The 19,420-nt window shown below is 34.7% G+C and overlaps 1 long non-coding RNA gene across 1 annotated transcript in view; it reads left to right on the top strand.

Annotated features, from left to right (window-relative positions):
* LOC141543942 (uncharacterized) overlaps nucleotides 1-19,211 on the top strand; it is a 43,330-nt gene extending 24,119 nt beyond the window's left edge. The window contains exons 2-3 of the long non-coding RNA XR_012482521.1: nucleotides 15,985-16,051; nucleotides 18,958-19,211. This is a non-coding gene — a long non-coding RNA (uncharacterized LOC141543942). The remainder of the gene's footprint in view (nucleotides 1-15,984; nucleotides 16,052-18,957) is intronic.
* Nucleotides 19,212-19,420: the final 209 nt, after the last annotated feature.

Consider the following 19,420-nt stretch of genomic DNA (forward strand, 5'->3'; position numbering starts at 1 on the left):
GCCCTGCTGTGCTGCAGGTGAGAAGAAACCAGCACACCTGTGATTGCAGAAGCAGCTGGGCAGGAAAATTTTGAAAATTTTTGAAAATCTTTGAAAATTAGAATTGGACAAGATGAAACAGTGAAGATATAAGAAAGCAAAACATGAAAAAAATAGAACAGAATGTGAAACATCTTAAGAAAAATGACAGATTTGGAGACTAAAGAAGAGAAAATATAAGAATAATTGGACTACCTGAATTTTGTGACCAAAAACAAAATCTTAACATAATAATGCAAGAAATAGTGCAAGAAAATTGTCCTAGATTAATAGAACAGAAGAGACAAGTGAAAAATCCAGTGATTGCCCCCTTAAAGAGATCCTTTGTGGAAAACACATAGGCACATTATTGCCAAATTTTTAAACCCCAAGATTAAAGAGAAAATTTTGCAAGAAAGAAGAAAAAAACCCACAAATACACTGCAGTCACAATTAGAAATTGTACAGAATTTAGTAGTAGTTACTGTAAAAGACTGCAGGTCCTGGAATTATACATAGCAGCAATTTAAGAAAACTAGTGTGGTAACCAAAAATATCATATCCAGCAAAATTATCCACAATATCAAACAAAAAAAGTGGAGATTCTGTGAATTTGAAGACTTCCTGGACTTATTTTCAATCAAACCCAAACTCAATAGAAAACTTAGCATATAAGAGTGGATATCAAAGATCAATTTCAAGAAACTTAATATGGACAAATTGTTAGTATTTTTTTTTTTTTTTTACATGGGAATGTATACCATGTTTAAGATTGAAATTGGTAATTGGGTAGGTCAAGATTGGGGCAGAATTAAGGTAAAAATAGTAATTATGTTAAACAAATGAAGTGCAGAGAAAGAATAGATAGAGGCATTTGAGGAAGGGAAGAGGGCTTGTCTTCAAAATCAGGAATGGATTAAATAGGCAAAGCTACATATATAACATTCAGGTATAGCACCTCCCAAAATCTATAAAGAAATTAGCTGGAGGGAGGGGTGGAGAAGGAAGCAAAGGGTTGGAAAAAACCCTGGGGGGGGGGGGGGAGGTTAAGGAGACAAATTAAGGAGCATAATTAAAATAAAAGTTATCAGAGAAAAAAAAAGTGTGTACAATATATGTGTATTGTGTGTATCTCTGTGTTTATGTATATAGCTATGTATACATAAATATATCCTTAACTACAGCCTTGGGAGGAGGTGGAAGAGATGAGAGAAAAATAAAAATATGCATTGCAGAGAACAAAAGAACAACCCACAAGGAAATAAAGATGAAGACTCATGAATATGATTTCTTCTACTATTATATATCTTTTTTTTTTAATTGATAATTTATTATTATATATTTTGAATCCTCCCTGAAGTTCTGCTGGACACATGGCAATGTTTTGGTTTGGTTTGTCTTCCTTTTCTGTTTTTTTCATCTTTTAAAAAAAATAAAATAAGTACAATTAAAAAAAAAAATCAACAGCAAATAAACCAATAAGTATTAAGCACCAACTATGTGGCAGGCACTGTGCTAGGAATTGCAGACAAATCTGCAAAGAATAAAAGAATCCCAACTCCTAAGGAACTAATAATATTCTGAAGGGAAAGTCAGAAAGTACATATAAAATATATATAACAGAAATAGTGTTAATAAATGCAAAGATACAAATTATCTGTATGTCTACTTCCCATGGGAATAAAAGCTTTGACAGTTATCTATCCACATATCAATGGTATTTTTTTTTCCCCCCCTGAGGCTGGGGTTAAGTGACTTGCCCAGGATCACACAGCAAGGAAGTATTAAGTGTCTGAGAACAGATTTGAACTCAGGTCCTCCTGACTTCAGGGCTGGTGCTCTATCTACTATACCACCTCGCTGTCACAATGATATTCTTTTAATTATTTTATTCATTAAATATTTGTCAATTACATGTAAAATTTAATTTTAAAAAATTTTTGAGGGCCAAATGCAATTCCTCTCTTTTATCCCTCCCCTCTTTTTCGGAAGACAAGCAATTTGACCTTGATTATGCATCTATAATCATGAAAAACATTTTGATATGTTGTGAAAGAACAAAACTAAAAAGTTTTAAAAAGTATTCTTCACTCTGCATTCATTGTTAATCAGTTCTCTGTCTAGAGGTAGAGAGTTTCTTTCATCAGGTAATCTTGAATTATCTTGGATCGTTGTTTTAAACATAGTAACTAAATCTTTCAAAGCTGATCATCCTTATAAATTGCTGTTACTGTGTATGATGTTCTCCTGGTGTATTTACTTCATTTTGTGAAGTTCATATAAATCTTCCCAAATATTTCTGAAAGCATCCTGCCTATCATTTCTTATTTCATAATAGTTTTCCATCACACTCATAAATCACAACTTGTTTAGCCACTTCTTAATTGATAAGCATCCCCTGATATCAATTCTTCAATATCACAGAAAGAGCTGCTATAAATTTTTTTTGGTAAAAATAGATTCTTTACCCTTTTCTTTGATATTTTTGGGATATCGACCAAGGTCAAACACAATTTCTTCTCCTGAATGATTAAACTAATTCACAACTTTACCAATAATGCATCAGTATCCCAATTTTCCCATACCCCTTTGACATTTATCATTTTCTTCCAGATGAATTTGATTATTATTTTTTTCTAGCTCTATAAATAATTCTTTGATAGTTTCAGTGGTATGGCTCAATGGATCAGTAAATCAACTTAGGTAGAATTGCCTATAAGTAATAAGCAAGTTATAAGTAACCAACATTTTCCCAATTGTTTAGATCTGATTTTATTTGTGTGAAAAGTGTTTTGTAATTGTGTTCAAACAATCCTTGGGTTTGTCTTGGCAAGTAGATTAACAAATATTTTAATTTTCTTCGGTTATTTTAACTCTTGATATTGTTTCATTTTATATAAGTTTTATTATTTAAGTTTTATTTATTTTGTTTTATATAAAAATGCCAATGACTTATGTGGGTGTCCAACTTTGCTAGTTATTTTTTCAACTAGCATTTTGGTTGATTCTCTAGAATTTTCTAACTGTACTATCATATCATCTGCAAGGAGTAATAGTTTCATTTCTTATTGCCCATGTGTAATCTTTCAATTTATTTTCATGTATTACTATAACTAGCATTTGTAATACAATATCACTTCACTACTGATCTTGTTGGAAAGGCTTCAAATTTATTCTCATTATAAATCATACTTGCTTTTAGTTTTAGACAGATACAACTTAGCCTTTTAAGAAATTATTCATCAGTTACTCTGCTTTCTAGCAATTAAAAAATAGGAATTGGTATTACATTTCATTAAATTTTTTTCTGCATTTATTGATATGATCATAAGATTTTTGTTGTTGTTATAGCCAGTTATACTGAATAGTTTTATTCATATTGAACCAGCTCTGCATTCCTAATATAAATCTCACCTGGTCATAGTATGATCTTTCAGATATATTGCTTTGATCTTTTTACTAATATTTTAGTTAAAATTTTTACATTGATATTTATTAAAGAAATTGATCAATAGTTTTCTTTCTCTGTTTTTGCTCTACTTGGTATCAAAACTATATTTTTGTCATAAAAGGAATTTAATAGAAATTCTTCTTTGTCTATTTTCCAAATAGTTTATATAGTATTGGGATTGATTATTCCTTAATTCTTTGGTAGAATTACTTGTGAATCCATTTGATATTTTCTTGATGAAGCTGCTTGTTCAAAATTTTTTAATAATTTTTGTTTTTATGGATATTTTATAGTTTTTAAAATACTCATCTATTTCTCTTAGATCATTGATTTTACTGTCATATAATTGGGCAAGATAAAATATCTCCTATTAATTACTTCTTTTGGTAGTAAATTGACCTGTTGTTGTTGTTGTTTGTTGTTGTTGTTGTTGTTTTGTTGTTGTTGTTGATAGCAATAAGTTGTCTTTTTTCTTTCTTTCTTTCTTTCTTTTTTAAATCAAAGTAACTAAGGCTTGATTAATCATTCTTTCAGATACTATGATGCACAGCTGTGGAGGCTCTCAGAGAATTGACCTGTCCCTTAACAATTTTCTAGGTCAGTTGTTTTTCAATGAGAATTTTCACATTTTCTTCTATTTTATTTTATTTTATCATGATGTTTCATAGAGTTATTGGTTTCTACTTGTTCAATTCTAATTTTTAAGGAATTGCTTTTTTCAGTAAGCTTTTATACTTCCTTTTGGGCAATTTTATTTGGGGAGGAATTTTTTTTCCTTGGTTAATTTTTGTGTATCTTTTTCCATGCTATTGGCTCTTTTTTTCCATTATTTTCCTGATTACTCTGATTTTTTCTTTCAATTTTTCTTTTATTTCTCTAATTTACTTTTTAAAATTCTTTTTAAGCTCTTCCAGGAATTCTTTTTGGCCTGAGGACAAATTTCATTTTTATTTCAGGCTTCATATGTAGCCATTTTGATAACTTTGGTGTCCTCAGTTTATGCTTTGATCCTTCTCATTACCAAATTAGCTTTCTGTAGTCAAACTCTTTCTTCTTCTTCTTCTTGTTCTTTGCTCATTTCCCCCCCTGCATTTTAGTAACTTGTTTTTTGTAAGACTTGATTTCTGATCCTACACAGTCCCAAACTTTTTGTGCTAGAGCTCTGGTTCTTACTAGTGATTTTCACTGGGTTTCAGGACTTAGCTGTTTGCTTTCCCTGGAAGTAGGCCTGGCTGGTAGTTTATGCTGAGGGTGGGATTATTGGGGTGAAACCTGGGTGTGTTGCATAGCAGCTGATTTGCCATGGAGCCCATAGGTTTGCAGGAGATGACATCTCACTGATGGATTGCCTCAGGCTCAGAGCCCTGCTGCAGTCTCCCATCCCTCCCCACCCTTTGACTTAGGTTGCTCTTGGTTCTTCATTCCCTTCTACCCCAGCAAGACAGATCTTTACTTCTGAGCTGCTAAGCTGCTTCCCTGCTCCTAGACCAATTCTTATATAATTTTCTAGCTGTTTGTAGGGAAATTTGGGAGGGCTTGTAAGAATTTATTCCTTACTTCACCATCTTGCACAAGAAGTTCCAGAATAATATTGTTAAATGATTGAAACATATAATTTACAATTAATTAACAAACCCATTATAGTAGTTTAAGAACCTCAATTATAAAGAATTTTGGATATTTTTTATCTTTTAATAATTATGTATATGTGCATGTGTGTGCGTGTGCATGTGTGTATGTGTGTGTGTTTGTGACAGAAACCGAGAGGCAGAGATAAAGAGAGACAGAAATTGAGGATTAAATTATGAACATTTATTAGGGAAACTTGAAACTGGCACTGAATCCAAATACCGAAGAACAAAGTGAGAAAAAAAAATAAACACTTAGTTTTGCTGTAGAAAATATAAGGATTTGCCATCATTCATATGGACCATTTTCCACGGATGCCTAATTACCATGCAACACAATAACAATTGTGCATGTTATTAAATGTGTCAGATTAACTTGGGTAAATTGTGTTTGATTGCCATACTCAACTCTGCTCATGTGTGCTCAATCTTCATAATGTGTTGCTCTTGCAGCAACAGATTGTCTACTCAAAATCCAAAACAACCAAAAAGGAAACATGGACAACATTTATTTTAGCCTTTTGATTTATACCTCAGAGATATGGAAATATAAGAAAAATGCATAAACTTAAAATAAACTTTAAATTAAACTTCAGTGTTGAAGAATTTGAAGAAAAATATGGTCAGATGAATCAGTTACCACGTTCATGAAAGAAAAATTCTTTAATTTGCTAGCATCCTGAATTTCCATTCAGTACAAAATGACATGTGCTACATTTTATTTTTTTTTATTGCTCAGAAAATAACTTCAGATAACAAATTTTATTTATTATCACAGTTTGTCCCAATATTGAAGCACATTTACCTCATCTAATGAGGGTCACAGACAGATCTATTTTTAAACAAAAGCTATTCTGTCACTTCTTTGATGGGTTGAATTTAATATCCCCAGTTACAGAGTGCAACTCTTTTATAGACTTTCTTTGCAATTGGAATACCAGACAAATAAAAGGAGACATAAAAAGAGGTCATTTGTTTTTGAAAGTTTTACTACTTCAGTTGCAGAGAGCACACAGAGGGATGAAAGTACTGGAGCTCACATTAGCTCTGCTGTAGATTTCTCTCTGACTCTGGAAGAGAAGTGAAAGTGACAGGCTAGAAAGATAAATTATCAATCCATTTTTTCTATACCTCATATTCTAGAACCTGAGAAAATTGTACATGTATAGAGTAATGGATCAGCTCTGTCTGGACACATGTGAACCCCTGTTGTGTCTTACCTAGGCTCCTGTTAGGCTAGAATGTCCACTTTCAATTTCTGTCAAGTTGTGCCTATTCTTGTGTCAAAATCATCTGTGGAATGTGAAAAAATGATGTATTTGTGAGTTTTTAATTTTGTAATTCCTACATTATTGCAAAGGTAGAAATAGTCCTTGTGTTAGGCACAAAAATAAGCTCTGTATAAATTCTGTCCCTGGAAATCTCTCATTAATGTGGCCCTGAGCAAGTTTTTTTGTTTTTGTTTTTGTTTTTTTGGTTTTTTTCTGGGTCTTAGGCAACTGCTCTGGATGTTTCAGCCACCATAGATGAATCACTGTATTTCTGAAAGTTCTCCACATGTTTAGAAGCAGAAATTACCATGTGAAACAATAATTATTTTGTGAATTATAATCAATCAACAATATTCATCAAGCATCTATAGTATGCCAAGTACAGAGATAGGTGATAAAAATATAAAGAGAAAAAAAAATTAAATCTTCCCTATTCTCAAATCATTTACTTTTTTAGTGAATCACATATGTGTGTGCTTGTGCATGTGTGTATGTATACAGACACATCTGTATTCATCTATCTATGAAAAAAGTACAAAATGAAGAGGCAGCATGACAGAGTAAACACAGAGCTAGTCTCAGTGTCAAGAAGAGCTCCATTCATACCGCATCTTTGCCACTTACTTGATGGGGGAACCCTGAAACTGTCCTTCTTGAGTTTTGGGGTAAACTCTGAAACTCTCCTCTGACAGGGACCCTTCCTTGGGGCAGTTAAGTAGTTTTATTAAGATTGGCCCAGGACCACTGCCTACTTAGGTCAAACTTAAGTGGTCTCATTTGGTTGGAGTCTGGACCTAATATTTCTATTGAGTAACTGTACTCTCTATTGGGCTAAAAATTAGTTCAGAACCTTTTCTTACTTAGCTAGAACTTAAGTGATCTCATTCAATTGAAAATCTAGATCTGGGGACAGTGACAACACAGAAGGAAACTTCAGTCTCTGATTTCCTATTAAAGGGCAATTTGGGGCTCATTTCTTTGCAGAGGCTTAAAAACAGGAATATGCCATGCCAAGGGACCTCTTTTTGGCATAGCTGCCTGCCAAGACCTCTACTGTGAAGACATTCTCTTCTCAGTGTTAACCCCTCTTTATCTCTCTGCCAGAATTTCTCTGCTAGGACCTTTATCTCTCTGTCAGGACCTTACCACTAAAGAAGTCAGTCTCCTAGCAAAAGCTCAGTGCCAATAAAGTTCCTTTTGTCAGTCTAACATTTCAGGTTCATGAATTCTTTCATGTTGGACCTGCACCGACCAAAGAGGGGTTCCCACAACCCTTTGCACTGCTACTAACCTCATCATTTGGTTCCCTGACCGGGAATGACCTCATCATACTGACAGTTGATATTAGGGAAGTCACTTAATATTTCAAATTGAGGCTATGCACTATGAATTCCCTTTTCTCATCTTTTTTTCATCTCCTATCATCCAGATGCTTTCTGCCATTCTTTCCTCCTTCATCCCATCTCACATAACAAAGTGGCCTTCTTACCAAGACTAACCTCTCTTCTTGTTCAAGTGACCCCATTCCATTCTGTCTCCTCCCACAGATTATTCCCTGCCATCTTCATTCTGTCACTTGTTTTCAATTTCTGCCTCTCTATTGGCTCAATTCCTACTGTCTATAAACTTTCTCACTTCTCACCTGTCCTGAAAAAATTCTCACTTGAGCCTTCATTCCAGTTAACTATTGTCCTATTTCTTTTCTCAAACTTTTTTTTTCCTATCTCTATCACAAAATTCTTCCAAAAAACCTATTTATAATAAGTACCTTCACTTTCTTTCCTTTTACTGTTTTCTTAAGCCCTCACAGTTTTATTCCACTGAAACTATTTTCTCCAAAGAGAGTAGTTACTAACACTAGTGACTTTTATTTCGGTCCTTGCTATCCTTGAACCCTTGGTAGCCTTTAACACTTGATCACTCTCTCCTTGATACGTCCATCTCTCTGGGTTTTCAGGATACTCATCTCTTCTGGTTTTTCTCCTATCTGATTCCTCCTTCTCTATCTTTTTTGCTGAGACCTCCTTCAGAGCACTCCCTGTAATAGTAGGTGATATGGCTGATGTAGTGCTAAATGATGGTGGTTTATAGGCATCAGATGGTTATAGGTACCAAATGTTGGGATTCAATCATGTGAAGAATTCACAATGGCAAATCTCTTTGGCAAAATGGTTTATTTAAGAGAAGAGGCTACAGACAAAATATAATGCAATAGATACCAGGAATGGTGAACATGAAATAGAATGGGAGAGCACATAGCAAGGAAAGAATTTTGATAATTAATAATGATAAAGACAAGTTCCCTAGTGAAACTTGTAATTAGCTAAGAGAAAGGAAATATCCATGAGGTTGGAGTGTGCCTTTAGTTGGCAGTCTAAGTCCTAACATGGATTTAGCATCCTAAAAGAGTTATTTAGCTACAAGAAGAAGAAGTGGGGTCTGAGAGGAGAGATATCCTGAGGCACAATAAGATTAGGAGAGATACCACATGGCATGGGGAAGGGACAAGAGGTAAGACACCAAGTGAGTGAGGTGATCCAAAGGAATACTAGCAAAGATGGCATGGGCCGTAAGTAAATGTAGAGAGGAAATTTAGCCTGAGGGGTTGACTAGAATTTTTGACAGGACATGGCTAGGCTGTCCACAACTCCTACAGAGGGTGGACCTAAGGGGGTTGGCATAACTTAAATATTTTGGGGTGGGGGAACCTCCACAGTGGGTGGGACCACTAAACTAAGTTGATCAAAGTCTTTTCTCTGTCTGCCCCAGCGAATAATTCCAGTAATGGTTTAGTTTCTCTCTGCCCACCCCATCCAGCTATTGGGAAGGGACTTAAAAGGTTGGGGATCACAGACAGGTGAGATATTTCTCAAAAGAATTTTCAAGTTTGAACCCATATCCAAGTTAAGGGGCAAAGTTTATCGTAAATGTAGGCCCATTAAAATGGACAAAATCCCAACGAATTTAGCAAAGAATCTGAAGCCAGGAGACACATTTATCTAGTTCTTCATGTCACTGATGTGCTAATTTTATGACCTAGAGGTAGTCGTCTCAGGGAACTGAGGAGTGGTCTCAGGAATTTGGTCATCACTGATCTGCAGACCTAGGACTATTCTAAAGCCAAAAGACTCCTTAGAACAATAGCATCCTAAAGTTAGAGAGACTCAAGATCACTAATATATCTGCCCTAAAATTTAAGGGAAGAAATATTATCATTATATTCCTAGGCCAGAAGACTTTTACGATCATCAACAGAACAATAGCATTCTTAGATCAAAGGGCCTCAGGATCAGATTCCAAAGCTAGAAGATTTAGAATCAATGACAGATTGTTAGAACAAAAGCCCTCTAAAGTCAGGGGATCTTAAAATGATTGCTGTCTCTCCTAGAAGGTATATTCCATTACAGCTATTCAAGACCTCATCATAGGTGCCTCTCAGAGTTCCCTTTTGGCTCCTCCTCCATGGTAAACTAATCATTTTCCATGGAATTTACTTACCATCTCAATGCCAATGATTCTCAAATTTACCTAGGTTGTCCTAATCTCTTTGCTGACCTGCAATCTCCCATCTCCAATTGCCTTTTAGATGTCTCAAAATGGATATCCAATAGATATCTTGACCTCAATATATCCCAAATAGAACTCATTACATTTCCCCAAAACTTTCCCTATCCTACTGTTAGATTGTAAGTTCCTTGAGGTAGGAATTGTCTTTTGCATCTTTTTGTATCCTCAGTTCTTAGTACTGGATACTTAATAATTATTTATTGAATAGAACTGAATTGAAAGACTGGAAGAGCATGGTATTCTTACCAGAAATGGAGATGTTTAGATATAGAGTTAGATTTGTGGGGAAAGATGATGATTTTTATTTTGGACGTATTTTCTTTGAGACTTCTCCAGGACATCTGTTTGAAATGTCTAGGACAAAGTTGGTGATGTGGGAAGTGAGCTCAGAAGGGAGATTGGTGTTAAATAAATATATAAATATGTGAGTCATTTACAGGTGATAATTAAATCCATTTGATATTGAGATCATTGAGAGAGTATGTAATGACAGATGAGGACCCAACACAGAGCCTTACAGAACACCCACTGTTAAGGACTGAGCCAACAAAGGAAATTGAGAAGCAGTGGTCAAAAAGAGAGGAGGGAAACTGGCAAAGAGCAGTGTTGTGAATCAGAGAGTAGAAGATTTGAAAGGAGAAGGTAGCTACTTGTCAAATGTTGCAGAGAGGTCAAGAAAGATGAGAATTGAGAAAAGAGCATCAGATTTGACAATGATTATATCATCATTACCTTTGGAAGAAGCAATTCAATCTTGTTGTGAGGTCATAAGCCAAATTTTAAAGAATTAATAAATGAACAAAAGTAAAGTAGCAAATGAATGTATGCAAAATTTTATATTAAGATTTTCTGAGAAGTGTACAAATATATAGTATAAGAGCTTAAGGAAATAAGGAGTTGTAATAGAGGCAGCTTTTATTTGATGAGGGTTTTTTTATATTTAAAGAATTAGTCATATTTGAAAATAGCTGGGAGGGAAATAGTATACAGGGAGCTACTAAAGCTTAAAGTTAGATATCTTAGTAAAGGCAGAAGGGGATAGAATTGAAGGCACCCATAGAGGGATTGTGGTAAGGAGAAGAACCATTTCATAATCAGAGAGAGCACAGAAGAAATAATGCATCACAGGGAGGAATGTGTCAGTGGAGATTTCAGATCAGGAGAGAAAGGGGAGTTCTGATACTGTTGATATTGTATTTGGTCTTTCCAACTAAATGCCAAATGTAATTATAATTACTGAATTATTTTAAAACCTATAACATTAATTGTTCCAGTATTCTATTTGTTAATAATACTTATGGTATTATCCCAGTATCTTAATGTCACTTTCCAGAAAATATTAAAATCATTTTGTTATATTACTTAATTATAAAAATTGTACTGTACTTTGTAGTTATGCAAACAAAGATGCCAACTGAAATGTTCCCATGCTGGATCTGACCCCTAGAAATTTAATTCAGAAAACAAAACAAAGCAAAACAAAAACCTTACTGCCTTTGGAAGAAAGGGAGTAATAATGAATAGTTTCAAAGAAGATGATGTTGGTTGTGCTCTGAAATCACTGCCACAGGAAGGAGTACAAAAAAATAGGATGAAAATTCAGATTAGCATACCTATTGCAATAATCATACTTCAAGGCAACATTGGGGGTTGGGGTGAGAATAGGTAGGTGATAGCAAAAATGAAATCATATATCACTCATTCCTTTAGAAATGAAATGTCACCTTTATGGGCAATTGTCATTAAGCATAAAAGCTTGACTGTTTTTCAGATGATTGTATAGTCTAATTTATTACTTCCATTTTCAGCCCCTGAAACCTGAGTAATCTCTTAATGGTCAATCCACTGTCCTTTAATCTATAACTACATTGTCCCAGGTATACCTACAAGAATTTGCATTAATAAAAATATGAAATATTAATGAACTGAAAATCACTCAATCTGATTCAATAAATATTTATTAAGTATCTACTGAATACAAAGTATCCAGTTAGTGGCAGCAGTTAGAAGAAGCTGGCAGTACAGTGGATAGAGCATTTGAGATCTGAAGTGAAAACCTGAATTCAAAACGTACCATGGTCACCTACTACTACAAAGATAAGTCATTGACCTCTGTTGGTCTCATTTCCCCCAACTGTAAAATGAGGAAAATAATAGCACCTATACCCCAGAGTTCTTGTGAGGATCAAATGAGGTAATATTTGTAAAGTACTTAGAAGAGTATTTGGTATATTATAGGTATTTAATAAATGATTATTTCATTTTTTTCCCTCACCCTCTTTAGTACTGGGAAGAGAAGATAAAAAATGATACCTGTTTTCAAGTTTATAGCCATTTAATTGAGGCAGAGGATAGAGCATTAGATCTGGAATCAAAAGACCTGAGTTCAAATTTGACCTCAGAAATTTATGAACTGTATGACTTTAATCAATTTCTATTTGCCTCAGTTTCATCTGTAAGATGAGGATAACAATAGCACATACTTTTCAGGGTTGTTGTGAGGATAAAATTGAGTAATAATTTAAAGTGCTTTGTAAACCTTAAAGTAATATATAAATGCTCCTTAGGGGGACAATTGGAAATATTCTCAAATCAGTAGAATATCATGTAGAATTTGGTAGAGGGCTCAGCACTGTAAGAAATTTTAAGGTAGGAAAGAAAGGGGGTTAGCCTTAGAATTAGGGGAACTGAACTAAAGTTTCAGCTCTGACATTTATTGCATATATGACTTTGGGGAAAACACTTCATTACTCAGTTCTTCAGTTTCCTCCAATGTAAAATGAGGCAGCAAGGTAGCCAAAATGGATAGAGTTCCAGCCCTGGAGTCAGGAGAACTTCAGTTCAAATCCAGCTTCAGATACTTACTCTGTGACTGTGAGACTTTGGACAAGTCACTTAACCCTGTTTGCCTCAGTTCCTTATCTCTAAAATAAATTGGGGAAGGAGATGGTAAACCACTCCAGTATCTTTGCCAAGAAAAACCCAGAAGATAAAGATTTGGACATGACTTAAAATACAAGAACAAAGTGATGGAGTTGGACTGCATGTGCTCTTAGACCCAATCCTGCTCTAAATTTTTAATCCTGAAATTCTTCATAGTTGATGAGTTTAATAGAGAATGGAGCTACACCTAGAAAAAAGAAAGGGACTTCAAAAGGCAAAGATAAAGGACAGAAATTAGGATAAACATTAAGAAGTGGAAGATGATAGGCTAAGATGTGAAAGCAATATATATATATATATATATATATATATATATATATATATATATATATATATATATATATATATATATATATATATGTATACTAGTTTAACTTGAAAATAGAGTTTATGAAGAGGAATTCCTAGTTCATTGCTTTGTACAAGGAAGGCGCTTGATAAAAATTTATTGAATTTAACTGAACAGTAATATGGCGTAGGGCTAGAGAGATAGGTTGACTTCCCATTCTGGATAGCTTCAAGTACTAAAGAATTTGTGTTTGATCCTAGAGTAATGAGTTAGCATTTATACTGCACTTTAAGGTTTGCAAAGCAAAAGGGACTTTCTAATAAAGAGGTACATAGTTTCTGACTTAGGCATTAGGAAAATGGCAACTGCATGAAGAATAGTGTTCTGGTTTGCACTTGACTGGGGCAAATCCCCTTGCAGTTTATTTTGTTCAATATTGGAAGGAAATGTGAGCTCATTCAATAGTTAGAAAAGAAGATCTATTAAGCCATATCAGGAAACAGATTTTCAACAAGGACAATTTAAATTAAATCAACTGAGTGAAGCTTTCTAGCTTTGTTTGCCAGTTAAGTATCAGAGAGTGCCTAGAGTTCTTTGTAGTTGTTATATACTCACATAACCAGAAAATTCTATAAATGGGCTAAGTTAAGTAGGCCTTTAGTCCCTTGAGCCAAACAAGTCTCAAAGATATCATCGACTTTTAAGGAAAAACTAGCCTGATGTGCAGAGGGACAGGGGTTAAGCTATTGATCCCACCCCAGATAGTTTGGGGTGTAGAGTAACAAGGGGATCTATATTCAAACTCCACGCTCAGTGATGTATTTCCAAATAGTGGCTACACTCCTGTCTCCAAATTATGTGACATTTGTAAAAGATCATGCTCTTGTTATTCATTTTCTCACTAAATTAAGTGAGACTAATTTTCAAATGATCTCTTTAGAGAAGAGACTGCAAGTGACAAGCATATAGTCAACCCAAAATGATGTTTTGGTCAATTTCTAGGTGGTACCACAAACAAATTGATTAGTCTCCTAGTCTCTAAAAAAGGAAAGTAATATCTGTCTTGCTCACCTTTATCATATGAGTAATGCTCATTTTTAATTCTTCAGAAATTGTAGTGTTTCTCACAGCCATAGGACAACAATGATAGAGGACTTCTGGTGCTGTATGACTGAGAGTAATGGAACATTACAGTCTCCAAAGAATTAACATATTGCTAATACAGAGAGATGAAAGTGAGTCAGAATAAATGTCATCAAAGACATTTAGTATCAAAAAAGATTAGTTAGATATGTATTTCTAATATTCTGCAAATCAAATAACTGCAATTCGTTTTCTTTCTTTTGTTGATTTGCTCTTCCATCTCCTCCATTTCTATCTTCCCCTTACGCTTCTTTGTCTTTTACATACTAGAGAACTACAAAGGTTAAGATGCTTGTCTGAAATTACAAGACTCATTGCATAATGTATGGTGACTTACTGATGCAACTTGCTCTCATATACAGAGTCTTATATGGAAGGTAGGGCTGGTGATCAATGGCCTTGTCAGTTTACACGCTCCCTGTGTTCTTTATCATTACTCAAACATTTTTATTTAATTTACAAAAAAAATTAAGTGCAGAGACACAAAGAGAGTGATTTCATTACTACTTTTTTAAAAAAAATTAGTGTCTATATGGATCATCTAAAAATACAAACTTGATATGCCAAGCTTACCATTTCATAAATAAATCTGTCCTGTTTTTCTTGGAAAGTTCATAATAAAAATTTAAAAACATATTCAAGACATTAGTTTTTATCATTTCAAAAGAAAAATGGGCAGAAAGTGAGAAAGGCCCCAGAATTTTGTGTGTAACCCCTCTGACTTAAATGACAACATGAACAAGAGCAATACAAGGATGGGTAGGCATGAATGGGTGGGGTATCTGCATCATTCATTGCCTAGACTGGAAATCAATGAACTTTCAGGTCTAATGAAGTTTTTAAGCACACTACTTCACTTCCCTGGCAAAAACTAGTATGAATATAAATAAGCTTGAGCACATGAAAGCATGTTACAAATGGAAAGAATTGCATAAATGTGGGACCCAGCATGATTTCATCAAGACATCTTTCCTTTCTTGGTCCCTAGTTAGATAGCAGAAAACAAAAAAAGGAATATTAAAAAGGTAGAACAAGGGAAAACAAATGAATGTTAATTTGTAAAAATTGCTAAAAATAGAAATTTGTCTCTAAAATATAATTTAATTATTAAACTGTTAATGTGAATATCCTAAATGAAGATGTTTGAGGAGAATGCAAGGGAGCGCATTTCTGAGACACTGCTCTCCTTATGTTATCTTACACAAAACTGACTCAGCTTTTCACTTTCTTGGCTTTAATTAAATTTTGAATTTTCCCAATTTGCCTAGTCAGTATTTCAAGGATCTATGCATTGAGCAGGAAGATAATTTCCATCTAGGCATATGAAAACCTATTTATAATTTAGGTATTTTACAAAGTTTCCTGATGCTCAAAGCAGTTAAATAACTTGCCCTTAGTCATTCAGATAGTAAAAGTGAGAGGCAGGAATTCTACCAAATCAAGTCCAATATTCAATTCATTTTGTAGCTCTACCACTCATTCCTATGTAAATCTTAAATGTGTCTGTTTTTCTCTAGCCTCATGAAACATGAACTTATGCACTGGTTTATCTCAGTCTGATAAAAGGCTTTTTCATATATGTACATTCAAATGGTTTTGCTTATTATTTACTCTGGATTTAAATAATTATTCATACTTCTTCTCTTTTTATGGGATTACTCATGTTTGTATCAGTCATCATTTGGGATGAATAGAGCTTCTCCTGTCCTTTTGTTGAATGATCCCTCAGCTGCCACCACAGGTAAGTCCTCAGCTCTAGGAGTACAATCCATTTCCTGAAGGATCTCTCTTCCTTTGTGAGTGAGCACACAAAACAGGTGGAAAGCTCAGACTGTACTGGGAAGGCAGTTTCTTCAGAGCAACACTAAGAGAGAAATATTTCATGAAAGCAAGTAATGGACCTCCAGGAAGAGCTCATGTTACATCCTTCCCATAATTTTAGAAAACCAATGGTCCAGGCTCCATGATGTGAAAGCACAGCCCTTGCTAAGATGGCAACCTGGGGAGCCATTCCCACAACAGATTGTTGTTTACAATCCTATATTCTGGCTTCCAAGTATACTTTTCAACTGCGTGGCCCTGCCTGTGCATGATGAGCAGAAGCAGATCTTCAGGGTTTGATTAGTCGTTTTATGAGCACAGCAAAGTTCACAGCAAAGAGTAGCAATAAGCTACCTTGGGAGGAATAGGTAAGTCATGCTGTTGGTAAATGGAACATAGTTCTGATGCGGTTCTGATGACCTACAGTTGTTTCTCCTGTCCTAGTTTTCCTGGCAGATTTTGAATTGAGTTAAACTAGTGATAGTGGATTTCACTGATTAACTCTTCCTTCCTTCCTTCCTTCCTTCCTTCCTTCCTTCCTTCCTTCCTTCCTTCCTTCCTTCCTTCCTTCCTTCCTTCCTTCCTTCCTTCCTTCCTTCCTTCCTTCCTCCCTCCCTCTCTACCTCCCTCTCCTTTTTTGTCTATATTTATCTCTCTCCTCCATTTCTATTTCTGTCTGTGTGTCTCTGTGTTTGTCTCTGTTTGTCTCTTGCTCACTGTCTGTCTCAGAGTCTCTGTGTGCCTTTGTCTCTCTTGTGTCTGTCTTCTGTCTGCCTATCTGTCTGTTCCTTCTTCCCTCTTTTCAATAAAGAAACAAACAAACAAACAAATAAAAAAGGAACATAGATTTAGAACTAAAAGGGCCCTCAGATGTCATCAGGTCCAAATCCCTCCCCCATTTTAAGAATAGGGAAACAGGGAAATAGCAAAGGAGAAATTAAGGGATTTACCCAAGATCAGGCTAAGCAGTGAGCAGTAAGACCAAACTTATAATAGATTTAGGGAAGAGTTCTTAGAGATAATCAAGTTCTACGCTTTTGTTTTACAGTTGAGGAAAAAAAGGCATAGAGACTGACTGACTTCCTTAAGGTCTCTTAACTAGTAGGTATCAGATAGGTTTTGAACTCAAATCTTTCTGTGTCCATAGTCAATTCCCTATCTATTACTCCATGTTCCCTTTCAAAGGAATAGGGGAGGGGAAGCATATCATTTGTATGACCATCTATTTGGCTATATTGGTAGTTATGTCATGATTTACTCCACCCATATTCACATACATATTAATAAAACTTCTCTTTCACTATGGTACCAGATTATCACTTAGTAATTATATTTGACTTGTGAAACTAGAGTGACAGACTTCTTTGCCCTTGTTCTCCATATAGTTTCAGGAAATTTTAACATTCATTTGTTTCTAGGATTCCTATAAATGAGAAACACTTCCTTCCCCCAACTCCTCATAAATGACACTGAATGATAATGAGGTGATAAGTGTGTTCTTCTTAGAAAGACACTCTGACCTGTGAAGGCTGGAAGCTCGATATATTTTAATGATCACCATTATGAGACTATGGAAAAACTGGGACAAGAAGAATATCTATGATGTGATACTGAAAATACACACATGGCAGGAGTGGCAGAGTCCTGAAATCACTGTCATGGGAAAAGGGAATGTAACCCAAGTGCAATGTCCTTATAATTATATCTGGATTGATAGATAACTGCAGCCTTATCTTTTGGGCATTGTTTTAGCCCCCCCCCCCCAAATATTATATCTTTTTTAAATTGCAAAGAATATATGGCCAAGAAATCAATTTCACTTAGGTTTGTTGTTTGGAAGTAAGCAGGAAAGAGGATTTTTTTTTTTTTTTTTTTTTACTGTAAAATGTATCTTTAATCTGAGTGAGCTCAGAAGACATTAAATTTGGAGTATTCACAAGAAAATCCAATATATTCATTAGAGAATTCTTACTTTCAGAGCCTCACTTTGGTTTTCCCAAAGAAAAAAGATTTGGAAATTACTGTGGTAACTCTAATTCAATTTTGGGATCTTGGTATGGACATCCTTTATCATGTAATGCTCATGCCTTCATATTGACATAGTATGTCACCTAGAGGCTAAAAAGAAATAGTGATTACAATGCCCGAAATCTTAGCCAAACTATTTTTGTTATAATATACAGAAAATTATAAACCGTAATATTTTTGGCAGGGTCTCAGTTTTTAATAGGTACCAATGTATATGTAATCGCAAACTGTGAGTTTTTTAGTACTTTCTAAAGACTAACCTCTTTGGTAACCACATATTTCTTTGATTCATGATAAAGCTAGGATGAATTTTAACAAGGCTACTGAAAACTATTTTGATTGTATTTCTAAACTTATATTTGGCCCATGTATTACTCCCCCAACAAACATTAAAAGCTGTTTTGGAACATCTGGAGCTTAATGTGAATTTTGCAATAGATGCTAATTGTGAGAACATATATTGTTTACTGAATATATTTTATTTTGATAGTTTTTCTGAAAGTAGATTTTTAACCTAGAACAATAAGAATTCAGAAGGAATAGACATGGTCTGACATAAATTCTACTTGGTAGCAAGATTATTGGCCCAGAAGAATAGAATGGATTCTCAGGTCTATTATTGCAGTTCAGCTGCCACATATGTATATGTAGGTTGTCTGCTAATTCTTAAGAAAGTTTAGTAGAGTCACTAGTATAGGCAGGAGATTGACTCAGAAGTTAATCTCCATCCTTTGGTCAGAATTCCTATTCCTCTAGCCTATACCAAAATAATCAAATATATCAATCCTTGTTTTTCAGGCATTTATTGAATTCAGGTCATGGATTAAACCAGCACTTTGGGAATACTGACTTGCAGGCAGCACTCCAAGAAAGAATGGGCTTGTATCCTTCACAAAAAAGGCATTGGAACAGAAGTTTATCCCAGCTGTTATGTAGTTCTCTACATACCATTGGCATCCCTCAGTAAAAGACACCTGCAACCATTGGAAGGTCTACTTTTTCAAACTAGTGTTTCCTTAAAGAGAATAAATAGTGGAGTACAGCTCTACCAATTTATTGATGTGCAATTAATTAGTCTTGGCTCACTGCAAAAACCATTGACTTGTGGTCCAGCAGCATAATCATGTGCTGGGTTTTTGCAATAAATCATGAGAGCTTGTTGTTGCCCATGAATTAGCACACTAACATGTTACTGAGTTCCTTAAATATTATGAGATCTATACTAGTGAGTGAGAAGTCTTAAGACACCTGAAATTTTTAT

Source organism: Sminthopsis crassicaudata, chromosome 1 (genome assembly GCF_048593235.1).
Source record: "Sminthopsis crassicaudata isolate SCR6 chromosome 1, ASM4859323v1, whole genome shotgun sequence".
Taxonomy (NCBI): domain Eukaryota; kingdom Metazoa; phylum Chordata; class Mammalia; order Dasyuromorphia; family Dasyuridae; genus Sminthopsis; species Sminthopsis crassicaudata.